At 36.4% G+C, this 15,999-nt stretch overlaps 1 protein-coding gene and 1 non-coding gene across 3 annotated transcripts in view; both read left to right on the plus strand.

Moving 5' to 3' along the window:
- Nucleotides 1-15,999, plus strand: part of GRM3 (glutamate metabotropic receptor 3) — a 218,920-nt gene that overhangs the window by 26,382 nt on the left and 176,539 nt on the right. The window lies entirely within an intron of this gene.
- On the plus strand, nucleotides 3,099-3,205 carry LOC111722068. Its single transcript, XR_002771015.1, has one exon. It is a non-coding gene; the product is annotated as a U6 spliceosomal RNA (small nuclear RNA).

Genomic DNA, 15,999 nt, shown 5'->3' on the forward strand with positions numbered 1-15,999 from the left:
ATCACCAAACCAGAAACATGGAAATCAAATTTGACTCCCTCTACTACCATATTTAATCATTTTCTAAGTCCAAAACACCTTTAGCTCCTACTGTTTTTATATCTTTTGCCACCTATCCACCTTTACCTACTCTAAACTAGACCTTTACCATTTCTGACCTGGTCAACTACAGCAGGCTTCTTGCTGTATCTGCCTGCAATGAAGTCCTGTTCTCCTCCAAAAATAGCATATCAGTTATCTACAGTTGTGCAAGAAAATGTACCCAAATGCAGCCATGTAAATCAGCAAGCATTTATCATCTCACACAATTTCTGATGGTCAGAAATCTAGGAGTAGCTTATCTGGGTGGTTCTGGCTCAAGGTCTCTCCAGAGGTTGCACTCAAGCCATTGGCTGAGTGTAAAATCATCTGAAGACTTGACCTGCAGGATCTACTTGCAAAATGGTTTTCTGCCAATATTTTGGGCAGAAAGCCCCAAATTCCTTGCCACATGGGCCTTTCTACAAATCTTCTTAAATGCCTTCACAACATGGCAGTTGTCTTTCCCAGATCTCTGATCTAAGAGAACAAAGAGGAGGCTGAATGACTTCCATGGCCTCATGTCTGAGGTCACACACTATAACTTCCATTTTATTCTCTTTGTTCGATGTAAGTCATTAAGGTTAGCTCACATTCAAGGGAAGGAAAGTCAAGCTCTACCTTCTCAGAGAAGGAGCATCAAAGAATTTGAAAGCACATTTTTAAATGACCACAACCAGTATCTTTATAACTTTCAAAAAAAATCTGTTAAAGCTATAAATCTACCAATGTCATCTTAACTACTAAAAACCTAAAATATGTCTTCCATCATCCATAGGCTATAAAGTTTCCTTACATCGCTTATAAGACTCTCAATGATCTGACCTCTGAGTGTGTCTACAATTTCTTGTCCCATCACTTCTTCATATTTTATATTCTAAATACACTAAATAGTTTGTTATTCATTATATGTTGTCTCTTGACCCCAAGACTCATAAGACTGTACTTCTGCATAGAATCTCCTGTCCTCTGTAACTGAGTAGGTTTTGTATATCTCTTAAGTCCCTATATATATATTATCTTCACTTAAGAAGTCTTCTTAGTAAAATACATCTCACCCCTAGGCCCATGAATTATTTCTACCTTACTTCCTAATAATTATACTGACGTATAATACTTAAAATAATTGTCTTCTATTGTACATTCTCTTTATGCAAAAAGACTGCAAACTCACTGAGGGCAACATATTCCTTATTTTGTGCCCCTGTATAAAGTATAAATTAAGATAACACCAATTGCTATAATAGTGCACCAAATCTCAATGTTTATTTATATCTTGATGGCCCAATTCATTTTCAGGGATTATTAGAGAAGGAGTAGTAGAAACAGTGTGATCTAATGGTTTGTTTGGAAAGACACCTAATCCTTTTTGGAAAGATATCTCCTATTCAAGTAGGATTTATGGGCCCTTAGGACACATATACATCTGTGGCATAGGTCAGAGATGGTAATTTACACTCAGTTATAAGTCTTTAAGGAAAATACCACATCCCTGCTTCCAAAGTGTAAATTCTCAAGTAATTTTAAACTGAAAACCAGAAAACAAAATCCAAGTGCAATGATAGCTAATAACCAACTAGTGGTCCTTAAAAAAAAAGAAAAAAATGCAACACTAAGAGACTAAGGATCCCAGTTCTATAACCAGATCTGTGCTTCATGTCATTGGTATGCTTGCAAGTAGGGTTAGGAATGAGGTTGAACTATTGTCATCAATATTTTTAAGACATTATCCTAAAAAATTATAGTCTAAGTAGAATAACGATCAGATTGATGTCTAGTCAAGTTTGATTTCTCCATTTTCTAGACAAAGGCTCATATCCAAAACTAAATAGGAAACCAAGAAAGATTCTTCTTGCTCAAGTGTCTTAGAATTTTTTTTCTCTGAAATATGTTCAGGAAATAAAAATACCAAAAATCATTCACAATATAGACTTTTAGAAATGTGCTTTAATTTCTCTTTAATTTTAAAACTATTCTGTTAATTCTTTCAGCAATGGGAAAGGTCGAGATGAGGGTTAAACAGTTGAAAGGGCAGCACCTATGGCTCAAAGGAGTAAGGCACCGCCCCCCTATGCCAGAGGTGGCAGTTTCAAACCCAGCCCCAGCCAAAAACTGCCAAAAAAAAAAAAAAAAGAAAGAAAGAAAGAAAAGAAACAGTTGAAAGAACAACAAGATCTTAAATATCAAAAGAAGGGCATGACTGCATTGGCAGTGTATTTGTCCCATGGGGGGGCGGGGGGTACAACAACAAAAACTCTTAAGCCTAAGAGGTTTTTTGTGCATTTTTTTTTCCTAAGCTAAAGCTCTCAGCAGAAGCTACATGAATTTCATCAATATGTTTATATAATTCTAAGCCAAGAAATTCTGTAAAGATTACCCAAGTATCTGATGTAGCATCTGGCAAGGGATGAAGTGTATCTCACAAGGACCTGGAAAAAAATCTGTTAGAAGAGCTGCTGATGTGATCAAGAAGATTTTAAACTAAAATCCCAAGAAGAGAAGGAAAATATCTCAATAAAAGTATAACTGAATACCATGGAAAACAATAAAAGTATTAGCATAAAAACTAATAACAAGGGGAAATACCAAGTAATTCTCTATAGAAAAGCAGCAGGTTGTGAGAAATGTGAAAAAGTCCTCAAATTAATATACGAAGGCCAAAAGAATAAATCTAACAAACATGATAGAATTTTCTTTTAAAACAGATATATTGGCCAAGCATGGTGGCTCACGCCTATAATCCTAACACTCCGGGAGGCTGAGGCAGGTAGATTGCTTGAGCTCTGGAGTTCAAGACCAGCCTGAACAAGAATAAGACCCATCTCTACTAAAAATAGAAAAAAAACAAAAAGCAAAAAATTAGCCAGGCATATGGGTACCTGTAGTCCAGGCTACTTGGGAGACTGAGGCAAAAAAAAAAATCACTTGAGTCAAAGAGTTTGAAGTTGCTGTGAACTATAATGACAGCATGGCCCTGACCCAGGGCAACAGAGACTCTGTCTCAAAAAATAAAAAAATTAGTGCTTGCTTCGGGAGCATATATACTAAAATTGGAATGATACAGAGATGATTAACATGGCCCCTGCACAAAGATGACATGCAAATTCATGAAGTGTTCCATATTTTAAAAATAGGTAATAAATAAATAAAATTGATATATTCTTAGAGGTATATTCTAAATTTTAGTGGTATAACTAATGACCAAAATATGCAAATTGAAATATACTTTGTTAAAAAAATAAAATAGGTCAGAGATTAGCTTCTCTCTTGAAAACATGCAAAGAATCACTAAAAATCATAGACATAACTGAAGCAGATTTATTTAGTGGAAGAGGGGGGAGTGCACAATGGGGGGGAGTGAGCATAGAAGCAGAAATCCTATAGGGAGTGGGCAACATGTAGGCTACGCATTTAGATGATGTATGTGATACTTGATCTTAGCTGAAAAGCCGAGAAGCAAACAGATGAAGTATATGAGCAAAGCTTTTCTAATAGACCCTTATATATCATAGAAGTAAGGTAAAGTAAAAAATAAGAGGCAGTATTAACCATCCTTTAATCTGCTAGAAACCTCTTTTGGCCAACTCAGAGCATCTAGTACAGTCACACTTTGATTTTTGTCATCCCTGCCTTTCTCCAGTCTATGCCCTCACAGCAGTAGGTGCCAAGAACTCCAACCTGCATCCTCAGCTTCATATTGTCCTTAATCCAGTCTTGACTGAGGAAGATCGTATGTACTAAATTCAAACTCACAAGTAGTCCAAAGCCCAGTGTTGATGCAAATTGTGGAGCCCTAGGCATTTGCCTGTTTACTATCCCTGAATCTTCACCAACCCATTCTGTATTTCCACATTTATACAAGTATGATTTGACTTCCACCAAATTTCTGTTTAAGAGTAAAGACCATAATTAGAACAAGATTCTCAGCTAAAACATTAATCCACTTGGCACCTTGTGGTCATATAGTTTGACATTTCTTAAAACTATGTCTTTTAGGAGAAGTAGTGAAGTAGCCCCAGAACCCTAGATTTCCGATTGCTGGCCAGTGTCTTGCCCAAATCTGATAAACTAATTAGAACCTCACCTGCTTTCTTTCTCATCATCTGGAGACCCTCATCTCATGACCTGGCCAAAGCAGGCTTTCACTTCCAGACTTCTCTTTGCTTCTCGGGCCTTCTGCTGAGCTCAAGCATATTTTCTCACCAAACCAATACAAGAAATATTTCTCTGCTATTAATTTGTTCCTTTTAAAAGCCACAGAAAAGTGATATATTTATCTGAAAACAAGGGTACTAGACAAGACTATTCCTAAGATCTTTATCAGTTCTAAAACTTTATTATTTTGTAATTTTGGCTCTGGCTAAGAAGGAGAAAACTTACTGGAAAATTGATAGGTGGCTAGGGAAAAGGTAAATACATTATCCACCCAGATAATATACTCTAATCTAGGGGGAAAATTCTCTAAAATTCATAGAACTATCCAGGAGACTTTCTTATAGATGAAAACAAAAAAAAAATGACTCACAAAGAATTGAAAACTAATATAGCTACATAACTTTAAATGATAAGATGAGAAAAAATCATCTAAATAAATTATTATAGCTGGTTTGAGAACTGTCTCAAGATGTAAGTTTGTAAAACATAAGAATATTCAAAATAATCTTATGTAAGAGCAAGAAATTAGAAGAGCCTAAATTGCCAAAAACGGACATTAGTGAGTAAATTTTAATGTAATAAAATAATCTTTAAAAATTAACATTCGTTGTCCAAAACTGTTGCATGCTATGGGAAAAAAAAATCTTACAAAGTAAAATCCTAGGCTAGAAATATAAAAATGGTCCTAATTTGACATATGCATAGTTATTATTTCTAAGTGATAGAGTAACAGTTGTGTTTTATTTTCTTCTTTATACCAGTGTCTGATTTTCAACATTACTTCAGTAAATATTTCTTTTATAAATAGGAAAAAAAAACATTTTAAAGGTCATGTACAAAGGTAGAAGCAGCAGCACACAGTTATGAACTGGATAGGAAAGAATGGTACAAACCTTTAAGAACAGTGTCAGAATTACAGAGGCAATAACTTGGGATTATGAATAATGCTGAGGAAGATGAAAGAATTTTTAAAGTTATGTTTAAACCAAGAATAAAAGAATGGGCTGAACTTACTCCTCCAAGCAGAGAAGGTCATGTTAACATTGCTTCTCTTTTTTCCATCAAAGCAAATCATCCCATTGGCAGACATCACATGGCTAAGGGGAATTCCAGGATAGCGAAGGATATTATAAGGGACCCCCTAATAAGGTTAAATGATTTTATGTCTCCAAGCCCAAGGAACTCACATTCTAGTGTCTCAAAGGAATTTACAGAGAGGATGATGACATTTCAGATGTCATATCTTAGAAATCACAGCAATTAGGAAAGGTGAGAGAACGCTGGAAGTGGGCAAACATTCATCCACTTTTCCAGCAAGGACATAGAGATGTGTTATGAAAACTGTTATGTAGTGAACTTTGTTTCCATTTCTTTTCTTTTTTTTTTTTAGAATTTTACCAGAACTTTATTTGCTTCTTACTATTAAAGAAGCAGGCAATATCAAGAAAAAATGAAGTATGATATTAACTAACAATAATTTTATCTACTTTGTCTCTTTCCTAAAGAATTCTTGAAGACTTTTGTGAACTAATAGCAAATTATTGAATTTATTTACTTCCAAGCTATATGAATTGTTGAGATGATTCACCTTTCAATTATATGAAAACAGTATTTTAAAATTTGACAGTTGACCAACTATTGCACATATGAAGTAAAACTCAACAGAAACCAGATAGGTGGGAGAGGGGAGGAGGAGTTGGGTAAATTCACACCCAAATGGTGCAATAACATATTTTTTTTGGACAAATATATCAATTTTATATAAATAAATAAAGGAAACAAAAACATTATCTACTAATCAATTATGAGATAAGTGTACTCATTACCACCACTCCTAGTAAAGTTGAAGATCCTATCTAATACAATTATGAAAATCCCAATGGTTTGTAAAAAAAAAAATACAAATTTCATTTCTTCCAAGTTACCAAGTCCGTTTCAAATTATAAAGTGAGTACAAATGGTTTTCTTTTTTTTTGAGACAGAGCTTCAAGGTGTCCCCCTGGATAGAGTGCTCTGGCATCACAGCTCACAGCAACCTCCAACTCCTGGGCTCAAGCAAGTCTCCTGCCTCCACCTCCCAAGTAGCTGGGACCACAGGTGCCCACCACAACACCTGGCCATTTTTTGGTTACAGCCATCATTGTTGTTTGGCAGGCCTGGGCTGGATTTGAACCCACCACCTTAGATATATGTGTCTGGTGCCTTAGCCACTTGAGCCACAGACCCTGAGCCACAAATGGTTTTGTTACATGGATACCTGGTACTACATCCAAGGCTTAAGCCAGGGCTTTTAGCGTGCTTTTGTCACCTGACTAAAGTTCACTGTACCCCACAGGTTAGTTTTTATCCTTCAGGCTCCTCCTACCCTCCTTCCCTCTTGATTTCCAATGTTCTTTATGTCTCTTTGTGCCTGCGGGTGTGTACCCATCATTTAGCTCCTCTGTCTCAGTGAGAAAACGTAGGGTTTATTTTCCCGTTCCTAAAATACTTCATTTAGAATAGTGGTCTCCAGTTCCGTCCAAGTTGCCACAAAGGATATTATTTCATTCTTTCTATGCCTGAGTAGTACTCCATGGAATATAGACACCACATTTTCTTTATCCACTCGTGAGACAAACACGAATTCAGGCATCTTTTAAAATGACTTCCGTTTGGCAGATATTCAGTAGTGGAACTGGTGGATTGAGTGGTAAATCCACATTTATCTCTTTGAAGAATCTCCATACTGTCTTCCACAGAAGTTAGACAAATTTGCAGTGTCACCAACAATGTGTAAGCATTCCTTTCTGCAGCATTTGTGCCAGCATGTATTATTTTTTGACATCTTAATAACAGCCATTTACGACAGGTGTAAGGTAGTATCTCATTGTATTTTTAATTTGCGTTTCTCTGCTGATTGGTGGCTTTGAGAATTTGTTATGTATTTCTTTGTCCTTGTCTACATTCTTTTGAAAAACTTATGTTCAATTCTTTTGCCCACTTTTTGTGGGGTTATCCTTGGTTTTTTGTTTGGTTTTTCTTGCCGATTTGGTTGAGTTCTTTGTAGAGTCTGGATATTAGCCCTTTGTTGGACGTGTACTTTGCAAATATTTTCTCCCATTCTGTAGGTCATCTATTTACTCTGTTGATTATTTCTTTGGCTGTGCAGAAGCTTTTAAATTTAAAGTCTCATTTATTTACTTTTATTGTCATATTTGCCTTTGGAGTCTTAGTCAGATATTCTTTGCCTAGGATGATATCTACAAGACTTTTCCCCAGGATTTCTGCTGGAATTTTTATGGTTTCATGACTTACATTTAAATCTTGTGTCCATCTTGAATTAATTTTTGTATATGGCAAGGGAGACAGGGCTCCTGTTTTATTCTTCTGCATGTGGCTATCCAGTTTTTCCAACACCACTGCACCTTTTATCCCCAGTGTATGTTGTCTGCTTTTTCATAGATCGGGGGTTATGAATACATGGTTTTTATTTCTGGACTTTTTATTCTGTTCTATTGGTTGAGGTCTAGTGATGTAAATACCTCCAGATTTGTTCTTTTTGCTTAAGATTGCTTTGGCTATTTAGGTTCTTTTTATCATTCTAAATAAAGCTTAGAATTATTTGTTCTAGATCTATGAATTACAATGTTAGTATTTTGATGAGGGTTGTGTTCAATCTGTAAATCATTTTGGGTAGTATAGATATTTTAATGATTCTACCAATCCATGATCATGGGATAATTTTCCATTTGCTTTTGGCATCTATAATTTCTTTTATCTGTCTTTTATAGTTCTCCTTTTAGGATTCTTTCACCTCCTTGGTCAAATATATTCCTAGATGTTAAGGTTTTTGTAGCAATTGTAAATGCTATTGAGTCTTTGATTTGACTTTCAGCCTGTTATGGATATATGCAAGTGCCATTGATTTCTTTACATTGATTAACCTGAGACATTGCTCAATTTATTCATTGATTCTAGGTGTCTTTTATTGGAATCTTTTAGGATTTTCAAGATACAAGCTCTGGAAGATCATATTAAAGGCAAACAAGAATAGTTTGAGTCCCTCTTCCCCAGTTTATATGTCTTTTGTTCCTTTCTCTTGCCCAATTGTCATGGCTTGTATTTCCAGCACTGGGTTGAATAGAAGTGGTGACCATGGGTATCCTTGTCTTGATCCAGTTCTTAGGGGAAATGCATTCAACTTTTCCCAATTCAGTATAATGTTGGCTATATGTGACTTTAGGTTGTTAATTTATGACCTGTCTTTTTGACATAAGCATTTAAGGCTTTGAAGGTTCCCCTTAGGGCTGCTATTACAATACCTCATAGATCTTGAAAGCTTGTGGCCTCTTTTGTCATTCAATTTGAGGAATTTGATTTCCATCTTAATTTCATTAATGACCCAAGAATCATTTGACAGTAGGTTGCTTCATTTCCATGAATTTGTGCAGATTTGAGAACTTCTCTTGGATGTTTTATTCCACTGTCATCTGAGATAATTCACGGTATGATTTTTTTGAATTTTGAGACCTGTTTTGTGGCCTAAGATACAATTAATCTTGGAAAATGTCCCAGGTACCGATGAGAAAAATGTATATTCAGTAATTTAAGGATAGAATGTCCTATAAATGTCTATTAGGTCCATTTGGTCCAGTGTTTCTTTATTGATTTTTTGCTTCAATGATGTGTCCAGTTCTGTTAATGGGTTATTAAAGTCCCTGGCAATTATGATGCTACTGTTTATGTCTTTGCTTGGAGCTAGTAGAATTTGTTTTAGGAATCGGGGAGCTCCTGTATTAGGTGCATATATATTTAGGATTTTTAACTTCTTCTTGAATGGCTTTTTAAAAAATCATTATATATTGACCATCTTTGCCTCTATTTTTCCATCATTGGTGGTTTAAAACCTATTTTATCTTTTATGACAATGGCTAACCTGCTTGCTTTTGGATTTTATTTGCACAAAATACTTTTCTCCATCCCTTAACTTGAGTCTTTGTGAGTCCTTGTTAGTTAGATGTGTCTCTTGGATGACATATTCTTGGGTTGTGTTTCTTCATTTATTACATAGTCTGTATCTTTTAAGTGTGACATGAGGACCATTCATATTCAGTGTTATACTGACATGTGGAATACTGTTGTGTTCATCATGTGGCATGATACCTTATTGTTCTGTTTTCCCTCTCATGCTATTGAGTTAGAGCTGTAGCTTTAACTTCTGGGTGTTTTTACACTCTAAAGACTCTAATTTTTCTGTGACAAATTCCCTTAGTGTTTGCTTGTCTGCAAAGAGTTATATTTATATGTTGTTTATTCAACTTAGTCTTTCAGAATACAGAATTCTAGGTTGACAATTGTTCTATTTAAGAAAACTAAAAAATAGGGCCTCAATCCCTTCTGGTTTGTAAGGTCTCTGCCGAGAAGTATGCTGTTAGACTGATGTTAGATAGGTTAGTTGTTACTTTCATCTTGCAACTTACAGAATTTTCTCCCTCATTTTGACTTTAGCTAGATTCGTGACTAAGTGTCTTGGAAATGTCATATTTGTTATAAATCTTCTCAGTATTTGATGACTACCTTGTATCTGGATATCTGAATCTATGGCAATACCAGGGGAATTTTCTCCAACAATTTCTTCAAATAGGCTTTCCGTCTCTGCTCTTTCTTCTTTTCCCCCTCAGGGATGCCTATAATGTATACATTGGCTTGCTTCACTAGTCCCATTTTTCTCTGAGTGATTGTTCAGTTTCATTTATTCTTTCATCTCCATCTTTGACTGACTTGGTTAGTTCAAAAGATTTGTCTTTAAGCTCTGACGTTCTTTCTTCTTCTAGGTCTAACCTGTTATTGCAGCTTTCTGCTGTAATCAAAATTCCTAACTGACTGTTTTATTTCCTTCATTTCTGTTATAGCCTTTCTTATGTTGTCTATCTCTTTAGCAACTTTTTCATTTCTTCATTCACATTTTGAAATGGTTTTGGTTTATGTTGGTTTTCAACTTTCTGTCCAATCTCATTCATCTTATTTGCCATTCATATTCTAAATTTCCTTTCTGACATGTCAATAATTTTATTTTGGTAGATCTATTGTGATCCTTTAGGAGTATAAAGTTAGCTAATTTTTTCGTGTTGTCAGGGTTGTTTTGCTGGTTTCTCTCATATAAAACCTTTTCTTTCAGCACAGGACAAATAGGTTTGGGGCATATCTGGTTTCCTTTTCTGGGAACTCTCCTACTTAGTAAGAAGAAGGAGAGATCCCTATTTGAAGCTTTTGTGCTGTACTCCAGGTGAATGTCTCAACAAGAGAAGAGCAGAAGGCCTACAATAGCTGTTCCATGCTGTCCCATTCACTGGTGATTGTCAGAGTCCAAGCTGGTGCTACATAATCTTTGTGCACTACCCAGGCCACTGTTGGAAGCCTAGACAGACTAGGCAACTCCCTCTCCACAGTGGCTGGTGTTGTAGGAGTTTACTCTGCTTGATTCTCCCCATGAAGATTGCAGTGGCAGCACATGAAGCTATCTGGGTAGTAGTTGCAGGTGCCACAGATGCAGGCATTCACTCCACCTGGGTCTAGGTGCAATGGTGGCATGTAGCTAGTGCTCATGGAGGAGGATTAGACCATGGGGAGTTGGCATTCATGGCCCACTCCCCACCCATCTCTCATCTCTACCTCACTCCTTCTCCCATCCTCATCTATTCTTCTGTTCCTCTCCCCCATCAGAACTCTTTTCCCTGGGTCCTCTTTCCAATATCTCATACTTTATTGGATCATTACTCCCAAACCTGGCTGGGAAAGTTTGCTAGTTACCTAAAAATAGGAATCAAACTATTTTGATGGCCAGATCCAACTAACCAGCACAGACAAATTTATCTCTAATTTGTTTACTCAAAGTCATGCATTCACAGCAAAATATATTCAGTATGACCTTTGTTTTCTTTCTTTGGTTCATGGGGTAAGATAATCATAATATTCTTTAAGAAATTCTCTATATTCCATCTAAATAAAAAAAATCAAAATATAGACTTGGGTTTCACTAATAGAAATTAAGTGAGCAGAACCAGGAAAGCAGCAGGAAATCCCTCTCACCTCTTCAAGATCCCACGGTTCAATTAGATAATTCTGAGCAGTTCTATGTTCACAGTTTGAAAGGTCTAAAAGTGAGCAGTAATTATGATAAAACACACAGGAACCACAAAGCATGAGGATTGCTGAGGGGACCATAGTTATTTTTAAATAAAAGACTTGAAAAGACTATCACAATTGGAATAACATATCTTACGAGTCATTGTGTGTACTTTCTATTGGCTTTAGTCACAATATCTCCAGAAGTATGAATTAGTATTAATGAGTAAAACTTATGGAAAAGTTGTAAAGAACATCCTTCAGACAATATGGCCTACTTTAATAAAACCCAAATCTCCAGATTTAGACTTCTACAACTAACAGAACTGCTTCTATCTTCCTAAGTTTTATCTTTCCCTAAAAGTTCTCTACCATTTATTTCCAGCTGCCTGTACTATGCAGACTTGGAATCTTCTCTTCCCATTTTAATACCTCTCGCTGTAATGCACAATATTGAAAAATTTTTTTCTTAGTCTCCTGTCGCATAATTTAAACAGATTCAAGCTTTCAATAAGACTTCATTAAATACTAAATTGTTACATAGGAAAAGTGATCACAGCGAGTACAAGAAGTGTAAAAATAAGAAATCCAAGGCTCAGACTACTGGCCTATTCTCAGAGTTTCCAGACCCTTCCCCTTCCACATGCTTTCAGGAATTATCTAATATCTTTAGCCACCAAGGACATAATTCCATGGTTATCTATTTCTCTTTGACCCTTTACAATTCATATGTATAAGGTACCATTCCTCTTGGCAGTACAAATCAAGAGAAACTAAACTCTCTCATCTTTCTACCTAGGTTCTCTCTTCCTACTCTCTGGCCCAGTGTACAATATGGTTCAATGTTCAACTATACCTTAAGGCAGTGCAATTGTCACAGTATTCATATACCAGGATTAATGCACCCACCCAATAAACAATAAACTTTCTTCTCTCAAACAAAAGACAAGAATGTCTGCCATGAGCCCTTTTATTCAAACTTATAGTACAGATCCTAGCCTGAACAAATGAGGAGGAAGAGGTGGGAGAGAAAGAGGGGCGCAGAGGAGAAGGAGGAGGAGGAGGAAGAGGGAAGGAAGGAAACAAAAGAAATACTCTCAATCAAGTAAAGCTATAGCAAAACTAATACACCATCTATCAGTGTGTAAACTTTTCAGCATAAGTTATGGGACCCAAAATTCAGTATATGAGAGGGAACATCCACACTGGCCAAGAAGTTTGTGCCATTTAGGTTAACTCTAACGTCTCATCAGTTTCTAAGATTCAAAGATTCTAAATCTCATTCACATTTCCTTTCTTTCTCTGGACATTTTTTATACCATATCACATTAATGGAATTGTATGAGAGAATAAGACATTCATGTGTCCCAGCATTAATAAGGAATGAATATGCTCTTTTTTATGCATCTACATTGTTTATCAATTGATCCGGTTTTCATTTACCAAAGTTTTTGGTGGCCAGAGGATAAGGTGGGGTGTGGAGTCCATGCCAATAGCAGCTGGCAGCCATGAGAAAATGAAGCAACAGGCCAACATCTAATACACGCCTCAAGAAATAGTGTAAAGTCTCTGGTATATATTTGAATGCCAGGCTGACAACTTACCCCTGGAGGTTCCTGCTTTGAACCATAGCTTTTTTTCCTGCTCTTATATTTTATCTCCATGATTTCAACAAACACAGAAACACTGGAAAGAAACTGAGTGTAGGACTAGCCCTGCATTTCAAAGGAATAATAACACATTTAAGAGCATAAACTGAGGTTGTATTCCTGAGAAAGGTGTTCTTGTCATAAGTGGGTAGTGTGTAACATTTACATCATTGTGTGAGAAGAATCCCAGGTACTGACAAAGTGAGCTCTGTACATTAATTGTGCTGCCTAACATTTACCCCACACACCGCTCAGCCCACAGTCTCAGCAGTTTATTAATTCTAAAGGGGGGATCCAGTATTTTTTAAATAATAATCACATGGCAAAGTTAAACAATTCTTATCCTCAAATAGTGCACTTGGAAAGCAGAGAACATAACACCAACAGATTCAATAGACAGGCATATACCTAGACAAGCTTCTACAGTACAATCTAGTTTACTATCTGCACACTTTGTCTCTCAAAAGGATCATAAGCAGGTAAAATGAGAAATATCCATAGAATGGTGTTTGGTATTTCAAAACCCTCAAAATATTACAGAAATAAAATATGGTCCATGGGATAATAATGTACATATAGTATTCTCTGTAAATGCCATCACAATATAAAATAATGCACAGTTCATAGTATTTCAAGTCTTTACTCAATAAAAAAAAATTACAAAGAAAATAATAACCATTAGATTGAGGTTAGCATGTATTTAAGAGAGATTCTTATTATCTTTTGATTTATACTTGCATTATTTTCTATCCGTGGGAGAATTCTGGTGGAGCCTGGATTAGGAAATAATAATAAAAGATATATTGCCAAAAAGCAGAAAATCATGCAGCATGTCCCAAAACTGACCAAGTTCAATAAAGGATGAGTCCTTTATTCTCAGCTTATTTTCAGCTACTTGTCAAGCATCCCTTATCCATTTATTCAGCGACTGTTTATTGAGTTCTTATGATGTTCACAGAATGAACTGGTCATTATGGTTTGGAGATAGAATGCGAGGATCCTTCTCTCAAAGTACAGAAAAGTGAATATATCAAGGAACGGAGAAGCACAATTGAATATAGAAAGGACCTTGGTTTAAAACAGAGAAAAATGAGATACAGTGGAGAAAAATAAGTTGTCTCTATTTGCCATCCTGAGGGGTTTAATTCTTGTCCAATAGACGTTGAAAAGTGAAGAAATTAAAGGGGATAGCACTTTTTAGACTTGTACTTAAAAAATCATTCTGGAAAACAGTTCTGGATAAAATAATGGATCACAAGAGAGCAATTCTGAAGTCAGGGAGACTCTGAAGTAATCTAGATGAGAGATGGTAGCATTTGAACTCAGAAAATGACCATGGAGATTTATGGAAGCAAAAAGATTTAAGAACTATCTCCTCAACTGTGACAGAATTTCATGACTGGGTAGATGTAGAGAAGCAAGGAGGGGACAGAGGAGGAGTCAGGTGACTTGAGTGCCTGGATGGTCCCACTCCTAAAATTTACCGAGATGGAGCATGTGCAAAAAATTGGGGGGCTATGGGGAGGAAGGCAATGAGTTCAGTTTCAGACATGTTGACCCTGGAGTGTCTGTGGGACACAGAGATGGAAATGAAATGTGTTATACAAACAGATCTAGGACTCAGAGGAATCTGTTGACTAGAGGAGGCATCAGCAATGTGGGGGGGCGGCTAAAGTTATGGGATTTCATAGACTTTTAGCAGGTGCCAAGAGGCAGCCGCCAGGAGATTGAAAAGAGGACACTACTTCCTCTCCTAAAAGAGCCTGAAGAAAGTTCAGAGAGGGAGAAAAAACAGCCAGGAAAGTATGACTTCCCTGATGCCAAGGGAGGGGCATCTTGAAAAACCCCTACTATGTCACAGGCACCATACTAGGCACAGTGGGAACCTACTAAGGAATAGGTATCTGCCTTGAAGGAGGTCTACAGCAGGCATGTGCATACGTAATCACAACATAGGATAGAAAATGCCAGGTGCCTTTGAAAAAAAATTTCACGTAAGTGCTTAGGAGCTTAGAGTAGGGAGCAGCTATTTCCAATTCAGCACAGAAGTGATACTGCAGTGGCTGCTTGATGACACAGTATCATGGTTTCTAATATATAATGGTATCCTTCAGGTCTTTACTTAAATAACTACTTTTTTTACCCAGAACATTTCTTTAATTATCACAGCTGGAAGTAATCTTTCTCCCTCCTTTGAAGTTCTAAATATTGCATCTCAAGCATGAAATGTATTACATTCTTTTTATTATTGAATTTATATTTGTTGTTTTTTTATCTCTCCTACCAGACTGTAAAGCTCTTTGTGGTCCCAAACTGTGTCTTACCCTCTGGGGCCTGCCACTCCCTCCCCCATAGCCTGGACCAGCACCTTGTACCATTATAGCCTTGCTCTTGGACTCACTTAGTCTCAGGCTCAAAGTCTGTATCAGCCAATTGCAGACATCCTGACAATGCCGAAAGTATTAATGCCCACTAAGCCACAGTTTCCTCAGCTGAAGATATAAATAATAATTCATCACGTAGAGGGCTGTTGTATTAAGTGTGATGATTTTTGTAAAACTACCGAGGGCATTATTTGGCACATGGGAAATATTCAATGACAGTTTTACTTCACTGCACAGTGGATAACAAAGGAATGTCTGCAAAATACAGGAATTAGTGAATAAATAATCAGATAACAACCAGTCTGTTTCTGATCTAAGGTTTCAGGTTCCTTTGTAATTCTTGAAACTCACAACCTATATGATAAGTATTCCTCCACATCCATAATGTTTTCCTTCAAAAAGTTTTCCTTCAAAACTTAAAATTCCTAGAAAATCTGTCTTCAGGTATCATCTTTCTCCTCAACAGTATTTAAGAAATATATTGTAAGATGGATTTACATTATGAAGCAAAATTTCTAACTAATTGTTAAAATAGGAAATATGGGAATGGTGCTTAACCTGATTAGAAAAAATAATGATTAATAGCATCTCATTCTTTAAGAATTCGGGTTGAGATGCCACTGAATTTT

The sequence above is a fragment of the Otolemur garnettii genome, unplaced genomic scaffold (assembly GCF_000181295.1).
Source record: "Otolemur garnettii isolate 467f Iridium unplaced genomic scaffold, OtoGar3 scaffold00005, whole genome shotgun sequence".
Lineage (NCBI taxonomy): Eukaryota > Metazoa > Chordata > Mammalia > Primates > Galagidae > Otolemur > Otolemur garnettii.